The following is a 20,938-nucleotide window of genomic DNA, read 5'->3' as shown; positions in this document are numbered from 1 at the left end:
GGCTTATTAGAAAGGTTCTTTCATAAAGACTACTACCCTAGACATAGCTTCAAACAATGCCTACAGTTAAAATTCTTATAGGTCCATATTCTACCTAAGTCTTCTGAGCTTTTCCTTTTCTTCCCCATCTATCTAGATGATAATCAGCTTCCATCCTATGAAGACTTGAATATAGACTCATTCAGCCACTTTAAAAGGCTTGTGCTTTGTAAAGATCTATTCTATGTCTCTGTACTTTAATAAATACCTTACAAGCTGGAGTGCAAGTGTGCTTTGGACCCTCAGGATTTTCCTGTGTTTGCTAACCATACCTTTCTCAATATATATGATAAAAAATGTGGTTCAGTGATGAGCCCAAGACAAAACTCTATGTCTTATGTCATTCTGGAAGAAAATTTTCAGTGATTGGATCGACAGGAGATGTTATTAGGTGTTGGGGAGTGGGAGAACACACACACACACACAAATCCAAGTTGTTTTAACTTGTGCTGTTTTAGCTCATGTGTGTAAGGCAGTGTTGTAGGCTTTAGAAAAGATTGATCCTTATGCTAAATTTAAAGGAAATTATACCAGATTTTCCAGGGAGTTTGCAAGCCATATGCTGTATTGATTGGGAAACCAATGAATGCAATTCAGAGACAGGTTAATGTAAAGAGACTCAACAATATCTGTTGAGGCCATCAGCTTTTGAGAATGCTAATGCAAATACTCAGGTAATCTTGTGTCCCATGATTCAATGATGTCATGAGTTACTTAAAAGCATGTAGGAACATTAATTCTATTAAACATTAGGTACATGTGAATGCTATTGATGCCTAAGCAGTGCACATGACAAATGTTTCAAATGTGGTAAATCAGGCCTTCTCAGGAGGGACTACAGACCCCTCCCAACATTGTCCCTTTGAGAGTATCACTGGACCTTTTTTTCTGAGGTGCAGCAGGAGGAACCATTGGGCAAGAAATTATTCCTATGCCTTTATTAAACCTGTCTTGAGAAACTGGAGAAGAGCCAGCCCCAATCCTCCCAAATTTAGGGTAGTTGTTTTAGTTGTGTGAATTGGGCCATTCCTTCAGGTAATGTGGGGGCCCTCCAGGCCCTGCCCCTGGAAATCATCACTTACAGACCTTGTCTGTAATGCAGCAGGGGAGGCCAGTAGGCAAGATATTGCCCCAATAATCTTGTGTTGGGAACCTGGAGGAGGGACCAAACCCAGGGCCTTCACAGTCAGGGGACAATCTCATCTTCCCAACCTGGATTTACAGTTCTATAATCAATAGATTTGATGCAACCTGCCACTGCAGGATGTGTTGCCTTAGCTATTTTCTAAACTGATACCATTACAATAAAACCAGCCCAGTGCCCCTACAAATTAAAATCTGGTATTAAAAAAAAAGCCAATTTCTCCAGGCACTGTAGGTCTACTCCTAGAGAGAAGCAATCTAATTGTTAAGTGAAACACTGTTCATGATGGATAATAGACACTGATTATACTGAGGAAATAATAAATGTCATCTTAAAACCAACTATTTGGTTGTTTAAATTGGGAGAGCACTTTGTCCAATGCCACCACTTTCTTTTTATTCTGCTTGGCCATTCCACACATCCTAGCACTGGTGGTTTTAGTAGCACCAATCACACAATGATCTTTGACTTTTATATTATAGATGGGGAGCATGAACTTTTAACTTCAAATTCATGGGAAGGATGGGAAAGAGTTTAAGGGAATAATTAACACAGGAACCAATGTTTCTATCATCTCTAACCAATTCTGACCTTTTAGCTAAGCCTTGCAAACAATGCCTATAACCTGCACAGAGTAGGCAGTGTGCCTCCTTCATTTGTCAGGTAGAATACTAGACCGTTAAAATGCATTGGTCCAGAGGGATTTTAGCCACCTTCAAGTCTTCTGTTTCTCCCAAAAAGTAAAGTGCATCCCCAAAAAATTTCCTTCAACTTTAAAAACCTCAAAATTATTAGTGACATTCAAAAATTTCTGGAAGACATTAATTGGATCCTTCTCTCTCTATTACCAACATTGAGTTTAGAAATTTGTTTCTCTCACTGGAAGGGACACTCCTCTGGATAGTTCAAGATAGTTAACCCCTAAGGCTCAGATGGAATTGGAACTCTTTTTAGTCTGGCTCCAGAAGTCCTATCTTTCCTGGTTTGCCCTTGAGAAAAAGTATGATTATTGCTCTTTGTTTTCCTTCAATCACCTACCACAGTAATTGTGAAGCTATATTTATACAATAAACATCCTCACACCCTTATGACATATTTGGAATTAGTAGCCACCCTTACAATGAAAGGCAGTCTGTGAACAGATGCTCTACTGGAATATTACTCTCATGTTATTGTTCTTTCCATCCCTAAGAAAGAAATTGACCCTATTGTGCCCCTCAGTAATGTTCTTAAAAGAGTTGGTTACGGGCCCGGAGAGATAGCACAGCGGCGTTTTCCTTGCAAGCAGCCGATCTAGGACCAAAGGTGGTTGGTTCGAATCCCGGTGTCCCATATAGTCCCCTGTGCCTGCCAGGAGCTATTTCTGAGAAAGGAGTAACCCCTGAGCACCGCCGGGTGTGGCCCAAAAACCAAAAAAAAAAAAAAAAAAAAAAAAAGAGTTGGTTACTCAGGAGAGCTCTCCTCTCACTAAACAGAAGGAAAAATCTTTGAATTTTTTTCAGGAGGAAGCTCTTTGTAATCTCTTCAATCATTTGCTACTCTACCATTCTCAATGCTCTGGTATATTGATTGATGGCTCTTTTTCAGGAAAAAAGGAGTGTTAGTCATTCCCTAACTAAACAAGTGTTTATCAACTAAAATTCTGTCCAACATGTGAAACTCACATTGTTGTATTTACTCTCCAAGGTATCAAGCCTTTCATTAGTGTGGAATATCTCAGCATATGTGGTTTACATTTTCCCTGGAATCGTCACTCTATCCTAAACACCCATGAGCATGTGGTTTCGTATTTGCTTCAGCAATTATAAACTCTTTTACAAAAGCACTCTGAACCTATTTTCAATACACATATTTTATCTCTTTCTGGTCTCCTTGACTAATGGCTCAGTAGTCTAGTGTCACCCATATAGGCACTACACACAAATGCCTGTCACCTTCATGCACATTATTATATCCTATTAAGCAATTCGAGGCTCATTATCATTATTTATACCTGTCCTGTCTGTGCTCCTTTATATTATATTACATTATACTCCTATCTGTGTTCCTTTTTATTTCACTCCCAGGTAATATCCATTTGCTATAATTTATTTTTCACCCCTGAAAATTACCAGTCTTGTTCTGGAGCCCCATAATGCTTTCATTATGGACAAGAAAAGAACACTTTCTTGTGTGTGTGTGTGTGTGTGTGTGTGTGTGTTTGGTTTTTTGGGTCACACGCAGCAGCGTTCAGGGGTTACTCCTGGCTCTATGCTCAGAATTTGCTCCTGGCAGGCTCAGGGGACCATATGGGATGCCGGGATTCGAACCACTGACCTTCTGCATACAAGGCAAACGCATTACCTCCATGCTATCTTTCCTACCTCATGCTTTTTTGTTTTTGTTTTTATTTTTTTGTAGGCCACACCTGGTGACACTTAGTGGTTACTCCTAACTATGTGCTCAGAAATCGCTCCTGGCTTGGAGTCTATTGAGTTAAGCAAATCTCTTTCATGGGTCCTGCCTGATTAGTTATCTCAGAAGTTATACTTTTAAGTGTTACTCCTGCATAGGGGTGTCCATCTCTGGTCACATACACAAAGTATCTGCAAAGTTATCTATGGAGCTTATTATATGAAACAACGAAAGTGTGGTTGCCCATGTCCTCCACCCCACAGTGTGATAGAAGCTAAATCTGGAATTAGCAGGCTGTTGATTCAAGATTAACTGGGGACTATTTTTTTATAAAAAGAAGCCTGTCAAATCTTTATAACCATAGGCCAGAAAAAATATTTGGGTCAAAAAAATATTTTTCTTGGCCAAGTTTGCACCATAGTCTTATTAGAAATATATTTATATGCATATCCACATATGCCTAATATATGTGGATATATCTTATCAATTTGTGCATAACTATTGAGACAAATAGGCAGGTAGTTAGGGGAATTGCCTGGAAATTAATTCCTGGAATATAATAAAACCACAAATTTGAGGATTTGAGAAAGTTACTGTCACTATCTCTAAAGCTGCTGAAAACATTATTGCTGGACCTATGTTTTGGACACAGAAACTGAGATATGATAAGACTTTTAACAGGGTTCCAGTACAGATTCACAGAAGTTTGGACCTCTCCAGAGAAGCTCCAGCAGGAACAAAAAGCCGTGATAAGCATATAGAAGAGGGCATCAAACTTTCAAGTCTTCTTTCTTCTTTATAATGTTTTACTCACTGACTTTTATCTAGATGGAAAATTTCCAGTGTGGGCAGTTAGGCAAAAGTGTATATAAAGTAATTTAGACACAAAGGACCACACATTGTAGACATGTGTTCTTTACAATACAGGGACTCATTAGCAGACTTTAATCTGTCCTAGATTTTCCCAGATGCTTCTGGGTGTGATAGTGGTGAATAGAATAAAATGGTAGATATTCTTATCAAGGCTACAGTTTCTCATTTCTCTCTTTACATAACTCACCCAGCGAATCTCCACCTTTTTTATGAAAATGTTCTATAGGGAGCTTATATATAGCTTAATTTCTACATGTATAGTTGTGGTTATATGTAAGTAAAATAAATAACTAAAAATGATAAATTTTTGAAAACAAAGTACACTTACAATATACGTTGACAAGCCCACGTTTAGGTATATATCTAAAAGAATTAAAAATTCAAAAACAAACAAACAACAAACTTGAAAATGGATGTTTATAGTAGCTCTATTTGTATTTACCCAATGTTGGGTACTGTCAGTTTCCTTAATTACTTAATATCTGCGCTATATTCAGACAACACATTTTTTATGCAGTGATTAAAATATAGTATGCTATATCCAAAAACTGTATTTATGCAGTGCTAAATATACTAACCTATCAACCATAAAATGATAAAGTGAAAAAGGGAATATATCTTATACAAAAATCCTTCTCAAGTGGTTCCATTCACCATTTTCTAACTACATTATATTTTCCTGCTGTCGGGGTTTTAGAAGAACAAAAGGCAGATTACAGAAAATTTAGAGCTATGGTAATGTTTTGCATCTTGTTATAATGAATATATATCATTAACAATTTTTCCAAACTCACAGACTATGCAGCCATAATTGAATTCTGAGTGAAGAATGGACTGACTAAGGTGTGTCAATATGGTATTTTATATTTGAAAATTTGAAAATTTGAAAATAGATATTAAAACAAATAATGCACATGGGATAGATGAAGGAGAAGGGCACTATGGGTATCTTTCGATGTTTTTTGAAATTTAGAACAGCTTTAACAATAACATACCTTTGGGGGGCAAAACCCATAGATACTCAGGAGTTACCGCTGACTCTGCACTCAGGAATTCTTAGTGGGTTGCACAAAGAGACTAAGAATCCTACACAATGTTGAAGACTTTCTAAGGCAGTATTATTAGCAAGTGACCCACCTCCTATAGCTATTATCATAGTTGTTCCAAGTTATTTAAAGAAACAAGTACATCCTCAAAGAGCTGGTTTTTGCAAGCAGATAAGCAGGAGACAATGACATAATGGTGGAAAAAAATACAATGATAGTAAAGTTATTTTAGTTATTAATCAGAAAAGGCCCTGTCACCAGTCTTTAGAATTATTTTCAGCATCGCACATAAGCAGGAGACAATGACATAATGGTGGGAAATATACAACAATAATAGCAAAATTATTTTAGTTATTAATCAGAAAAGGCCCTGTCTCCAGTCTTTAGAATTATTTTCAGCATCTATAGTTCTTATCTTGGTTGAATTCTTAACACGGTGGGAAGGTTACATCATTGGTCTCAAATTTGGGATATGTAGACACCTGTATTAGATTTTAGAGCACTCAGGTAAATTACCTTAGTACTTGTTAACTTTAGCAAATAAAAGTAGCAAGGAAAACATCTCAGCCAGCAGTGTGGCTGGCTCAGTAAAATTCATGAGACTGGGGGCCGGAGAGAGAGCATGGAGGTAAGGCGTTTGCCTTTCATGCAGGAGGTCATTGGTTCAAATCCCGGTGCCCCATATGGTCCCTCGTGCCTGCCAGGAGCAATTTCTGAGCCTGGAGCCAGGAATAACCCCTGAGCACTGCCGGGTGGGGCCAAAAACCAAAAAAAAAAAAAAATTCATGAGACTGTTCAACCCATCTGGTATATTATGCACTTCCCTCAGGACTCTCTGTTGCTGTATAAAGACCCTGAGGCCTACCATTTCATTCTAGCGTTAACACAAATACAAAAGACAGTGAATACTACAAACTGCAGGCAGCAGGCAGCACCCTTCAGGAAACCAGCTCCAACAGTATACCTGCAAGGGTTATCGATAGCGGTGGTTTTAAGAAATATCAAATAGGGGCCAGAGTGATAGCACAGCGGTAGGACGTTTGCATTGCACGAAGCTGACCCAGGACAGACCTGGGTTCGATCTCTGGACTCCTATTTGGTCCCCCAAAGCCAGGAGCGATTTCTAAGTGCAGAGCCAGGGGTAACCCCTGAGCGTCAACGGATGTGATACAAAAACAAAAACAAACAAACAAATATCAAACAGAAAATAGTGGTCTGGGCTCTGGATTGTTATCCTTGTGTTAAAGCATTTTAAAATTACTCCTGGCAATGCTCAGGGAACCTTATGGAATGCTGAAAATAGAACGCAGGTGGGCACCAATGTAAGGCAAATAAATGTCCTGTGCGCTCTACAATCAATCACTCAGCCTTAATAATAATATATTACACAAGGAAAACCAAACAAACAGGAGAGACAGGTTAAAAAAAGAAAATTCATACTAATAAACTCTTCTAAAATACCTCTGGAAATAATCTAAAAACAATAAAGAAAATGAACCAAGAAAAAAATATTAAAAAGCGACTTTGGCAAAATTATAGCATAGAAGGACAGGGAGATAGCACAGCGAGCAGTATATTTTCCTTGCACAAAACCTATCTGGGGTCAATCCCAAACACTGGTTCTTAGAGCACTGCCAGGAATGACTCCTGAGTGAAGAGCCAGGACTAAAGCCTGCTAGATGTTGCGACAAAAAATTTAATATCACACAAAACTACAATTAACCCCACAAAAAGTACTTTTGTGAGACCAAGGCATCCAAAAGCAGCACAATCTTGCTCCTTAATCAGCACCCCATACTTGACCTTAAGGACACTAAAAAGACAGGACATTTTTACTGACAGGGACTTAGAAACATCAAGATGGTAGGTAAACAGAAAGGCTTTGTTTGCTTGAAGTAAAACTTTATCTTTAAGTAAAAGATATCTCATCTAGCATCAATAAAGGATTCACACATAACCAAGGAAAACTAAAAGGTCTGGAGTTTTAGGCCCTTTAGGCCATTAAAAAGCTCTGGAGTTAATGCTTGTGAAAGGACAATGCTGAGATTTGAATGTCAATGAGAAAGGTTTGAATGAATAAGTTTGAAAGAAAGGTGGGGCTGTTGACTAGCCAGATAGAATTAGTACAGCAGGTAAGGTGCTGCCCTTGCTGATCTGGGTTTATCTGCAATGGAGGGTGTGGCCCCCAAAAGTCACACTATGCTTTGAAATCTTCATCTCAGAAGAACTTCTGCAGCTATGCCCAACAAATAACTACAATAATTATAATATCAGGGGCCAGAGCTGTAGCGCAGCTGTAGGGTGTTTGCCTTGTAGGCAACTGACCCAGGACAGACCTGGGTTCAATCCCCTGCATCCCATATGGTCCCCCAAGCCAGGAGCGATTTCTAAGCACAGAGCCAGGAGTAACCCCTGAGTGTCATTGTGTGGCACAAAAAACAAATATAAATGATAGATAGATAGATAGATGATAGAGATTAGATAGATGAAAGATATAATATTAATAAATTGTTTCAATTTTATTTTGAATGTAAAAATAAATCCAGAAAGGTTTACACATAATTCTGGAAGATTAAGACTAAGAAATAGAATAATTCCAGTACTTCTGGTCCATGCCGCATACATTCTCCTAGTTACTATACCCTCCTTACAAAGAAAAACTCCATTTAGCTAGTTTTGATAAGAATTCTGTAAAGCAAAAAAAATTGGTTAACCATAATTATTTTATGGAACATTTGATATTTATTTAAGTAACCCCATATGTGTTCTAATTCTTCCAATTTTATTACATAGAAATTAAGTCAAGATGTCTTATATATTTTCTTTTCTTTTTTTTGTTTTTTGTTTTTGTGTCACACCCAGCAGCACCCAGGTTACTCCTGGCTCCAGGCTCAGAAATCGCTCCTGGTAGGTTAGGGGGACCATATAGGTTGCCGGGGTTTGAACCAATGACCTTCTGCATGAAAGGCAAACGCTCTACCTCCATGTTATCTCTCCGACCCCATCTTACATATTTTCAATATTATTCTTTCCACTGTTTGCTATAGATTAAGAAAAAATTAAGATATTCACTATATTTTTTTCTAGTTTGAGATGCATTTTATTCTATGGATGTTCTAGAGTGAGATTATTCATCTGATCAATGATGTGTTCATAGTTGTGTACATAAATGATTTTTTACCTCATTAGGAAAAAGTAAACTTTGGTCACTCAATCATATGATAACTGTTAGTTCAGAAGTAACTATTTTTTTTCTAAATTAGCTCCACTATTTTTATTCAGACCAACACACATGAAAGTAAGATCTTTTTGATGTTATGTTCATACTATGCTGTTAAACATTTTCGTGAAAAAATAATTGAGGGTACTGTATGGACTATATCCTGCTATATCCAGGATATAGTCTTGGTTTTGGAGCCATATGTGATGCCATATGTCTGCACATGCAAGGCAAGTGTAACCTTCCTCCAACCTCTGGTCAATTTTTAATCATAGTCTTTGGCACTTTATCCATTCTGATAGGTGTGTGATATAGGTGAGCTTTACGTGGTGGGTGGTGGAAGGGGTGCTTAGCACAGTGGTAGAGAGAAGAAAATACACCAATGCTGGCTGACATCTGTGTGCATTAAACAATCCTTGAAGGATTGTACTTCTCAATATGAGATGATTGTAATTATTTCTTCTGTACATGATTTTGCCACTTCTTCATGAAATTATATTCTTTTTATGCATTTTATATGGTGAAATATTTATTTAGATTCAATTATTTTTATATTCATTGAATATTATATATAATATAATGATATAATTCTATAAATTATACTAATATAATTGATATAGTCAATTATATAAATATATTATAATTATATGCTTATTATATTATTATATATTATAATCTATAATGTTACATGATATATTTGTACTCATTGAATAATCAATTTAAGGAATGTGATTTTTGATAATCATCAAATTTCTTTACATTGGTTTGTTCATTTCTTCAGCATTGTGTTTTGCTCAGCAGATTTACATTATCTAGGCTTGTATAATATTATATTACCCTCCTTCAATTGTGATGAGATCATGATCAGAAAGGTATCCTATATTTTTCCTAGAAAAAATTTTATATTCGGTTTTATAATAATGTTTTAAGATATATTCCAAGGTTTCTATATTTGCTTCGAATACACTTAGGTCAATGCTTGTTTCTTTTGTGTGGAATAATGAATGGTATTTCAATATCAAATGTTAATTAAAATGTACTTACTTCCCATATATTTTTTTAGAAATTGTATTAAAAAATTCAAGTGGTAAGCCAAGGTGATAGCTTGCGGGTGTCCTGCAAGCCCCCCGAGGGGGCCCGACCAGCGGAGAGTAAATGAGAGGCTTACGGACAGCTGCACCTTTATTTTGCGCACCTGTAAAAATCTAAGAGGTTAGTAAAATATGGCCCAAGACAGGAAAACTTTGTTCAAAGGCAATTTTTTTTTTTTTGTGGTTTTTGGGTCACACCCGGCAGTGCTCAGGGGTTATTCCTGGCTCCAGGCTCAGAAATCGCTCCTGGCAGACACGGGGGACCATATGGGACACCGGGATTTGAACCGATGACCTCCTGCATGAAAGGCAAACGCCTTACCTCCATGCTATATCTCCGGGCCCGTTCAAAGGCATTTTAATATGAGTTTGCACTCTCTTATATAGACTAGGTAAAGAGGGGCAGGCAAAAGGCAATGTCAATCATTCGTTTGGCCCGCAAACTGCCTCATTATTCCAAATAAGGTATAAGCCCAGTACAAGTTAGGAGAAACAAAGAAAGTAAATCATTTCCCAGAAGGGAGGAGGGCAGTGAGACAATCTTGCAAGTCAGCAGCTTTCAAGGAATTGCCCTATGACCCTGGGTAGGGTCTGCAGACCACTTTCCGGAACTCTCAGCAGGTTTTATGGTGGGGCAAGCTTTGTTGCATAGGGCGATGGGGTCTAGCTATTAACTCAGGAATGTGAGCTATGGGAGATTTGGCTCCATGGTATCAGGCTGTGTCTTCCTCCCCTGGGCTGAGAAGTTACTTTATTACTTTGATGGTTGCCTTTTTCCTGTTGGCTAGGGGCTTATAGCACACAGCACTTAGCACTGAAAAAATGGCAGGGAGTTTTGCAAAAGTAACCACTGAGTCAGGTCACGGTAGCCAACAATAGCTAATAGGACATGAGGGCGTACCTGGCAGGCATAATACCCAGAATTTGATACCTAGTATTTCAAGTCCTCTGTGGTACCTAATATAGCTTTGTATGATAACAAATATAATACTTCCCCTACGGAAAAACATATTCAAATGAAGATTTCTTTACATGAATTATGCTTAGCTATTTATTTCTTTTTTCATTTTCTTATTTGACTTCTTAGCTATTTATTTCTAAGACTGAATAATTATTATTTATATAGAAAGAATATTTGTAGATAAATGAGAATGCATTAAGTTTGCCTTAATTATTTAAACTCATTTATAAAAAGTATAGTTCATTTTATTTTTATTTCCATCGACTAACTATATTGAAAACATTATTGTTAAAAAGGTAAAATATCTGCTAATTATTATGTTATATTAAAATAAATATTTGTTAACACTTTTTAAATATAAAGAAGCAACTCTCTAAAAGTCCAAATGTACACATTTTTAATGTAGAATCCTTTTTTTTTTTTTTTTTTTTTGGTTTTTGGGCCACACCCGGCGGTGCTCAGGGGTTACTCCTGGCTGTCTGCTCAGAAATAGCTCCTGGCAGGCACGGGGGACCATATGGGACACCGGGATTCGAACCAACCACCTTTGGTTCTGGATGGGCTGCTTGCAAGGCAAACACCACTATCTCTCCGGGCCCTAATGTAGAATCCTTAACCTTAGTGAATTAACCACTGTTTACCCAAGTTGACAAATAGTCAAGAAAATATTATATGGATTGAAATTAGGTTCTCTTTAAAGGTTTGAAAGAATTCACTACTGAATCCATCTGTACCTAGATTTTGTTTCTGGTAAGCCTATTGATTATCATGTCAATTTCCTCAATAGTGATAGGTCTTTTCAGGTATATCAGATGACCTTGATCCAATCTTGGGAAGTTATAGAAGTCCAAAAATGTATGCATCTTCTTCAGGTTCTCTTGTTTTGTGGCATAAAGATTTCTTAGAGTAAGTAATCTCTGAATAGCTTTTGAATTTCTTGAATATCTGTAGTGAAATCCTCCATTTAATTTTTGTTTTTGTTTCTTAAGATTCTGTTTCTTTGCGAGTATTGCTAATTGTTTATTGATCTTATTTTATTTTTCAAAAACAAAATCTTTTTTGTTTGTTTGTTTGTTTGGTTTTTGGGCCACACCCAGCGGTGCTCAGGGGTTACTCCTGGCTATCTGCTTAGAAATAGCTCCTGGCAGGCACGGGGGACCATATGGGACACCGGGATTCGAACCAACCACCTTTGGTCCTGGATCGGCTGTTTGCAAGGCAAATGCCGCTGTGCTATCTCTCCGGGCACCAAAAACAAAATCTTGCTTTCATTACTTTTGGATCTTTTTGGGTGTTCAGTTCATTAATATCTGCCTTACGTTTTATTATTTCCTTCCTCCTACCTACCTTTAGTTCCTTTTGTTAGTCATTTTCCAATTATTTTAACCTTGCCATTAAGTTATTTGTATGGGCTCTTCCTGATGAATACTTGGCAAAGCACTTAGTTTTCCTCTTAATATTGCTTTTGCTGTGTCCCCAAAATTCTGGTAATTTATGTCTTCATATTTCTTCTAAATTCTTTGGATTCTTTAATAAATAAATTGCCACACATTTAACTAATAGTAAAAAGCCAAAATAAAGCTCATGTGGCCCTTCAAATACATGTGAGATTGATTCAAAAATGCATTTGTAGCTTGTTGCTTTTCTAAGTAGATTATAAATAGATCGAGGTATAGAAAAAGCGAAGTAGGGGCCCGGAGAGATAGCACAGCGGCGTTTGCCTTGCAAGCAGCCGATCCAGGACCAAAGGTGGTTGGTTCGAATCCCGGTGTCCCATATGGTCCCCCGTGCCTGCCAGGAGCTATTTCTGAGCAGACAGCCAGGAGTAACCCCTGAGCACCGCCGGGTGTGGCCCAAAAACCAAAAAAAAAAAAAAAAAAAAAAAAAAAAAAAGCGAAGTAAAGAAATTCTCAGAAGATGAACAAGCTAATATTTGATAAACTTTTGCTAGGACACAAATATACGTCTTTCTTTGATAATAGGTCTGTTCCTTGTTCCACATGGATCCGAGATCAGCATACTACCCCTGAACTGCCTCTTGGTGCAGGACTTAGAGGATTGACAGAAAAGGAAAAAGCCCTGCTGCAGTGTCAACCACCCCAAAGCAAGGACACTCAGACACATCAGGTGTTCTGTCAAGGCAGTTCCATCTTTATTGAATAAAACAGGGGTTTATATAGGGTAAACAGATGAGGAACTAAGCCAAAGTTGGCCAAAAGGGGTAATTCCAAAAGAGGACAATGTCAGCTGGGCGTGTTCATCTTTAAGGAGAGCAACATTAATTATATGTCTTATGCATATCCTGTTTTTCTAAGCAGTGGGTGCATTTGACTAACATCTTGCCTTCATAAAAATGTCAAGGCTAGACACACAACCTGTGCCTTTCCATTATCATGGTTAAGTTTTAACAGAGCATATTCTTTTGCTATGCAGGCACAAGGACTAGAGATACCAAGCTAGTGGAACGGGGATGCAACAGTCCCAGTTAGAGTCCCCAATTATAACTTACTTTAGGTTAGAATGTATATTCTAAAAAGTACTGTTTTCTATTAAATTTACTTTAAAAATTTCCTTTATTATTGTTATGTTAGAAAAGATCAATTTAAATATGCTTGAGTAGCAAGTTTCGAAATAAACTAACATGTTTATTAATGTTTTAATAATTTGTTTTATTTATAAATATTTATAAAATTTATAATTTTTAATTTATTCTTTTTATCTTAGAACATTTAAAATACCTCATATTAAAATTATCACCTTAAAATGACTTTTATTACAAAAAGTATACTGTAAGTGTAAAATAAAAGTTATTGAAGGAAAATAAAATACTATAAATGCCATCAAATTCTTTTTGATCAAACAGAATAAAATTCATTCTTATGTTCATGCTCAGATGTAGAGGATAATTTAGAAATAAATGACATTTGTTGAATATTTGAGCAAATGCAATAAAATCTGTGAAGATCTGTTAAATTATATTTATCACTTAATATTTTTATCATTTGACATATTTATCATTTACCAATGAGCTATTGGAGAAGTGATATAGAACTAAGAATAGAAGAAAAAAATAAATACTTATTTATCTTTTTTATTTATTTAAATATTCATATTTATTTATATTTATTTAAATATTTATTTATTAACATATTTATTTATCATTTAACATATTTATCATTTACCAAGGAGCTATTGGAGAAGTGATGCAGAGCTAAGAATAGAAGATAAAAACGAATTTCAGAAAAAATATGTAGTAATATCAGGATGATAGAATATAAGTTTGTTAGAGTTAATGTAACTACAAAGATGATCCAAAAGTGCCAAAATATGATCTTCAGAGACTGACCATATAATGTAATAGATAAGGCACTTGCCTTCCATGAAGCGGATCCAGGTTCTATCTTTGGTACCCCATATTCCTACAAAAATGTCCAGAGATGATCCTTGAACACAGATCAAGGAGTAAGTCCCAACTACCAATGAATGTGGCCCCCCAAATCAAAATAAATCCCAAATATGATAAATCCTGGCATAATATTTCTAGAATATTTATTAAATTAATGCTTAAATAAAAATTAAATAACTAATATTATAATATGTTATACTTCAATTTTGCTACAGTGGGCTACACATAACAGCTTTTGGGGCTACTCCTAACTCTATGCTTCTGGGTCATTCCTGACAGAGCTAAAGATACCATATTTTATTCGAGGTCTTACACTGGGTTGAGATACCATATTTGATTCTAGGTGTATTCTGGGTTAGTCATGTGCAAGGCAAGTTCTTAGTGAAATGATTTCCTTGAAAGTGAAGCAGGACCTTGAGTAGTATGACAAAGCAAGAATATATTAAAGAGAATATCTCAATGCTTTCCCAATTAATCTTAGTTAAAATGGAAATGGCAGAAAGACTGTAAGTCATGGACAATATCTTCATGTCACTAGAGCTACCAGAATTTATGTTACAATCATTGACAGTCATCTCCATATTATTGGTGAATAGCTTATAGATATTTTATTTATTTTTCTATAAAAAAAATGGAGAGGAGGTTCTAATAATTGGATTGTCCAAGGTCATAGGGAATAGTAGATTCACCTTTAGAACTTAAAGATGATTTTGAATACTTTTTACCATTAAGTTTGGACAAATTCTTTTAATTTAATTAAAGATAAATGGGTTTTGTTATTAAAGAGATAGTAAAATGTAAATATACAATAAAATTTATTAAAAAAATAAAAAAATATATAAATATAATTTTGGTAGTATTCACCTGGTCAAAAAATAAAATCCTATCCTAGTTGTTTAATTTCAATTTAGGGAAATCATAAAGTCTATTTAGATATAAGTATAGCTTTGTCAGTTATTAGATACTCCAAACACTGTTTGGATGCTCCAAACAAATGCCATATGAAGCAAGTGATGTTTTCTGAAGAAGAACTTCCTTTATGGGAATGAAATGACTGGGTCTCATCTTATTTTATCATTAGAGAAAAATAATATATGTATGCATATATATTAATTGGGTATAAAGCATTGAATGTATTCTATATATTTTGAAATTGTGTTGCTGTCCATATCAGTGATGCAAGCATGTGTGAAAATATTGAGCCATTTCTAAATGACTTTCATAAAATTATTTATTTATCCAGGATACTGAAAAGAAAATTCAAAATATCAATAAAAATTAATGTCTTGTTTCATTGCAACACATGAGCCAGAAGTTGTAAAACTTCAATTTACATTATTGTTATATTTTTGTTCATTTAATTATATTTATTTATTTTGGTTTTGGGGCCACAACCAGAGATTCTGATAGTGTACTCTTGGCTTTTACTAATAGAAAATATTTGGCATGTCCCAAACAATATGAGAGTGCTAGAAATTGAAATCAGGATCATCTGAGTCTTTACCAATCTCACTGGTCTCTACTTATTTTGTTTTATTTTTTTATTTGAGGAGGAGTCACATATGCTGGAGCAATATGGATGCAACTAGTAGAGTGATTGCATTTGCATGTGGCTGACCCAGTTCAAACCCCAGCAATAAGGAAGGGGAAGTTCTTTTGTTTTGTTTTGTTTTTGGGTCACACCCAGCAATGCTTGGTGTTACTCCTGACTCTATGCTCAGAAATAGCTCCTGGCAGGCTCAGGGGATCATATGGGATGTCGGGATTCGAACCACTGTCCTTCTGCATGCAATGCAAGCACCCTAACTCCTTGTTATCTCTCCGGCTTCTGTAAGGGGGCAAGTTCTGAGTGCAAAGCCAGAAGTAACCACTAAACATTACCTGCTGTGAACTCTCAAAATAATTTGCGAACAAATAGTAAAAGTGATTACATTCTGTAAAGTTAATTACATTATCTTCATGTGTATGAACGCAAAATAGAAAAATTTCCTAAAATTTGGGCCAGAGAGATCAGGTATTTGATGAGAAGGATTGAACCCAGTTCAATTCCTGACATCACATATGGTCCTTTGAGCACATAGCTAGAAATAAAGCCTGAAACCCCAAAGCAAAACAAAGCAAAATAGTGTTTGAAATTTCTAGAGTGTATTATTATATTGTTTTTGTTATTTAGAGAAAATCATTGCACTTCATACATTTAAAAAACTTAATTATGATAACATTGAATTTTTATGGTCTAGGGATCATAAAGACACTAATTTAATTATCCTCTGCCATCCTGGTGATTTGAAAGGCAATTATTTCATTTAATATCCTGACATTCTATTGCACTTCCTCAAAATGTCAAATAATAAACTTGATTTATTTCTAAATTATTTCCTATCTTTGCATACTGACTTGAGATGGTTCTGACACTACTTGAGAAAAACATGATTTTATTCATTAGATTCTTATTTTCATTAAATAAAGTTTCTGAAATTTGTGCAGTATTTTTTATAATAATACAATTTATTTTTCTTTTCTTTTTTATTTTATAGGACAAGTTTTTTATATTTTTGATAGAAAAAATATTTTACAAGTCCCAGAATAGAACACAAAATAAAGTAATTTAAATAATAAACATAAACTTAACACACTAAGAACTACAATGTAGAGTCTTTATTTTGAATCACAATAAAGGAAGTATTTTGAATTAAATTTCTTTGCCCTTTATAAAGTTCTAATACTAGTGTCTACTATAGTATTGTTGTAATGTTGTCTATATAATGCTGTCTACTATAGTATTGTCTACATCATAATTTCTATATATGGCCATCATCTAGATGACTGATGATTCTGATTTGTGCAAGAAGCTAATTGAAAGGAAAACAAAGAAAAGAGAACAAATATTAAGCATATATATTGTCCATATTGAATAGTCATTTATTATATGAGGAAAATTGCACAACATGTAGCTAAAGGAAAGTGATACACAGGGAAATATGTATTGAAAATGTATATATGAACCTTGCATCAATTTAATCAAAAGTTACTATCATTTTTTACATGTGCATGAAAAATGATATGCATTTGATCCTAAGATTAGTAACATAACATGATTAAAATAGGAGACAGAGAGATAGTATAATAGATAGGAGATGTGTCTTATACCTGGCTGACTAAATTTAATTCCAGGAACTCCAAAAGGTTATCTACAGGTTCATATATCATATGAAATTTTAGATATTAAATTATTCAAAGAACTTACAGGCAATGGAAAATTTTTTCTCAACTTAACAAATAAGATATATAGGGCCAGAGCAGTGACGCAAGGTGTCTGCCTTGCCTGTGCTAACTTAGAATGGACCTCAGTAAGATCTCCCGATGTCCCATATGGTCCCCAAGCCAGGAGCAATTTCTGAACACATAGCCAGGAGTAACCTCTGAGCATCACTGGGTGTGGCCCAAAATTCAAAAAAGCAAACAAATGAAACCCCAAAACCAAATAGATATATAGATGCATACAATTATCTCTTCTTAGCCATTTCCACAAATAAAGACTATGTTTAGTTTTATTAGGAAAGTTTTTTTATTTCCATTTTTAACAAGACATATTTTAGAATACTGATGATAATAATAGTATTTTAATAAAAAAATGGAACTACATCAAATTAAATACTGTTTGTGTTACAAAAAAGAAAAAGTATTTTTATAACAATGAAAATAATTTGAAAATAATTATCAGTTTGCCCAGACTTAAAAATATTCATATAATATAAAATTCTTGGTACAATTCATATAATACAAAATTCTTTCTAAATTAGCCATTTAGAACAAAACATTTGAAAAAATTGTTTTCAATATTATTTCATGTGGATTATACAATCTCTATTGAAAAATTAAATAAATATATGTACCCTCTTAACTCAATACCAACAGAAAGATTCATAGAAAAAGAATAATCCTTGGGGCCGGAGAGATAGCATGGAGGTAAGGCGTTTGCCTTTCATGCAGAAGGTCTGTGGTTTGAATCCCGGCGTCCCATATGGTCCCCCGTGCCTGCCAGGAGCAATTTCTGAGCATAGAGCCAGGAGTAACCCCTGAGCACTGCCCGGAGTGACCCAAAAACAAAAAAAAAAAAAAAAGAAAAAGAAAAAGAATAATCCTTCATGAGATTGAAGTTATTACTATGGCCACAGTAATCAAATGACAAGAAAAACTGTTAAACATTAATACTAAATGTAATTGGTAGGTGTTCTGAAAAGCACATAAATTATAAGTAAGTTCGTATTTCATGTCACTCTCTTCTTTCTTAAAGAGAAATAATATAAAATACATATTTCCTTCCTAAATATCTCATGAAAGTAAAGTTTATTGCTTTCAGAAAGTATTTCAAATGAGTTTAAATTTGTTTACTAGTAAGTGCTACTTACAAAAATTGAGCACAGTTGAGGGACATATCATATCTATTGATTATTTCTGTAGTGACAGGGAAAATGCTGGAGTTTTGTGTGTGTTTTCTTAACAAAAGAAAAGCTATGTGTGCTGGTGTATAGTGTTGACTTCAATATACATCATAAACACACATATACCTCTTAAAGTTTAATGTCTTTAAATTGGAAGAGTACATATTTTGTTTTGTAACATTCATTTCTTTCTGGAATTATCGATCATGATAAATGAAATATTACATGTACATAGTGAAAATTTTCACCTCCAAAGAGAAAACAAATCCACATATTAAGTAATCTATTTCCACAAATACTCTTCTCTCTTTTTTGCCCCACCTAAAGAAAAATTTTGTGACTCGGTTATTTGTGCTGTTTTCTCTTTTTTCCACTCAGCCTATTCATGATCATAACATTTTCTACTCAAATTTGCCGATGACAAAGAAAACAAACTACACAGTATTTTTAATAATCGTTGGATATTATATAAATGTAAGAAAGAATGTTCAAGAATGCATTCAGTTACTAATCAGGTGCCTAATTAGGTCTGTGTCAGTGACTGAATAATGTCAAATGATTCGATTCAACATCACTTATAAATAAAATACTAATAAATTATTTCTAAAAAAATGACTGTAAATTGTGACTTAATTTTAACCCTGGATGAGATTTACTCCAGCTCTTTAGCACTTGGAGCTATTAAATGCATGCTCCTTGCAAGAGCATTTTGATGATAACTTTTATAGATTTTTTAATGGCAATAAAATGTCTGACGATGACTCTCAGGAGAGCATCTTTCACAGTTTTGTTCCTGAGGCTGTAGATCAGTGGATTGAGCATTGGGATGACAATGGTATAAAACACAGAGGCCACCTGTGCCTGGGTCAGGGATAAGGAATTATCAGGCTGCAAATATGTGAAAATAAGGGTCCCATAAAAGATAGTTACCCCTGTAAGGTGAGATGCACATGTGGAAAAGGCTTTTTGTCTGCCTGCTGCAGATGGGATCTTCAGGATGGTTGAGATAATGGCAGTGTAAGTGACAAAGATAACGAAGAATGGAAAAGCAATGCTGAACCCAGCTAGCACAAAGATCATGATCTCTATGTTAAATGTGTCAACACAGGAAAGAGCCAAGAGGGCTGTGGTGTCACAGAAAAAGTGGTTAATATTGGAACCACAATATGGCAAGCTGCTGATCACTTAGACAGATATTATAGAAAATGTGAAAGAAATCACAAATGGCGTTACTGCCAACCAGTTACACACTGTCTGTGACATAACTACTGAATACAGTAAGGGATTGCAAATTGCTACATAATGATCATAGGCCATGGAACCAAGAAGATAAGATTCACTACCTAGCAACCCCACAAAAATGCACAGTTGAACAAAACAGCCCACAAATGAAATGGTTTTCTGTTGAGATTGGAAATTTACCAGCGCGGTAGGTGTTATTGTAGAAGTATAAAACACATCAATAAAAACTAAATTGCTTAGAAAAAAGTACATCGGTGTCTGAAGCTTACAGTCCATCCTAATTAATATGATGAGAACAAGATTCCCCAAAACAGTGAATAAATAGATAAAGAGAAATATTAAAAATAGGCTGATTTGAAGTTCAGGATGATTAGAGAATCCAGAGAGAATGAAGTAGGTCACCTGTGTGAAATTGTTCTCATCCATTCCTGTCTACTCAGGTCTTTGATACAGCTGCTGAGGAAATGAACAACTATTAAGACTCATTCCCATTTAAGTTCTAATAATCATCTTATTTGGCACATATAGAAATCATGATAGAATGAAGAAGGTTACCTGTGTGAAATTGTTCTCATCTATTCAAATCTGGTCAGGTCTTTGATACAGTTACTGAGGAAATGATCAATAGTTAAAAATTATTCTCATTTCAGTTCTAATAATCATCTCATTTGTTGCGTATATGATTATAATTAGTGTGCTAAAACGAACTGTTTAAAGATTTAATGTGGGAATAAAGATTTACAGAGTTTTTATATGTGCTTAGTAAAACATCATTAGCCTTACCGTATAACTCCTAAAAAATGCAAGTTTTGCTAAGTTACAAAAAATCTGTAAATCTATGCACTATATTAATTATAAGTTCAGAAGAATCTTTTCTCCATGTCATAATAAAAATTGTAGACTTATTTTTCTATAATATAATCTACATGACTAAAGAGAAAATTCAACCATACTTTAGGACAACTGTATTGTGCCTTCTCAACATTCAGTTCATAGTATATTTGACATCTAATAATATCCAATTTATTACCAAATGATAATTTATGTTAAGGATAAAACAACTGGGCTCGGAGAGAT

At 35.0% G+C, this 20,938-nt stretch overlaps 1 pseudogene; it reads right to left on the bottom strand.

Annotated features, from left to right (window-relative positions):
• Positions 1 to 11,213: 11,213 nt before the first annotated feature.
• LOC126017820 (olfactory receptor 8I2-like) lies at positions 11,214 to 20,287 on the bottom strand (annotated as a pseudogene).
• Between the last annotated feature and the right edge of the window lie 651 nt (positions 20,288 to 20,938).

Source organism: Suncus etruscus, chromosome 9, assembly GCF_024139225.1.
Source record: "Suncus etruscus isolate mSunEtr1 chromosome 9, mSunEtr1.pri.cur, whole genome shotgun sequence".
Taxonomy (NCBI): domain Eukaryota; kingdom Metazoa; phylum Chordata; class Mammalia; order Eulipotyphla; family Soricidae; genus Suncus; species Suncus etruscus.
The sequence above is the reverse complement of the archived record's forward strand: the minus strand, read 5'-3'. Positions and strand labels throughout refer to the sequence as shown.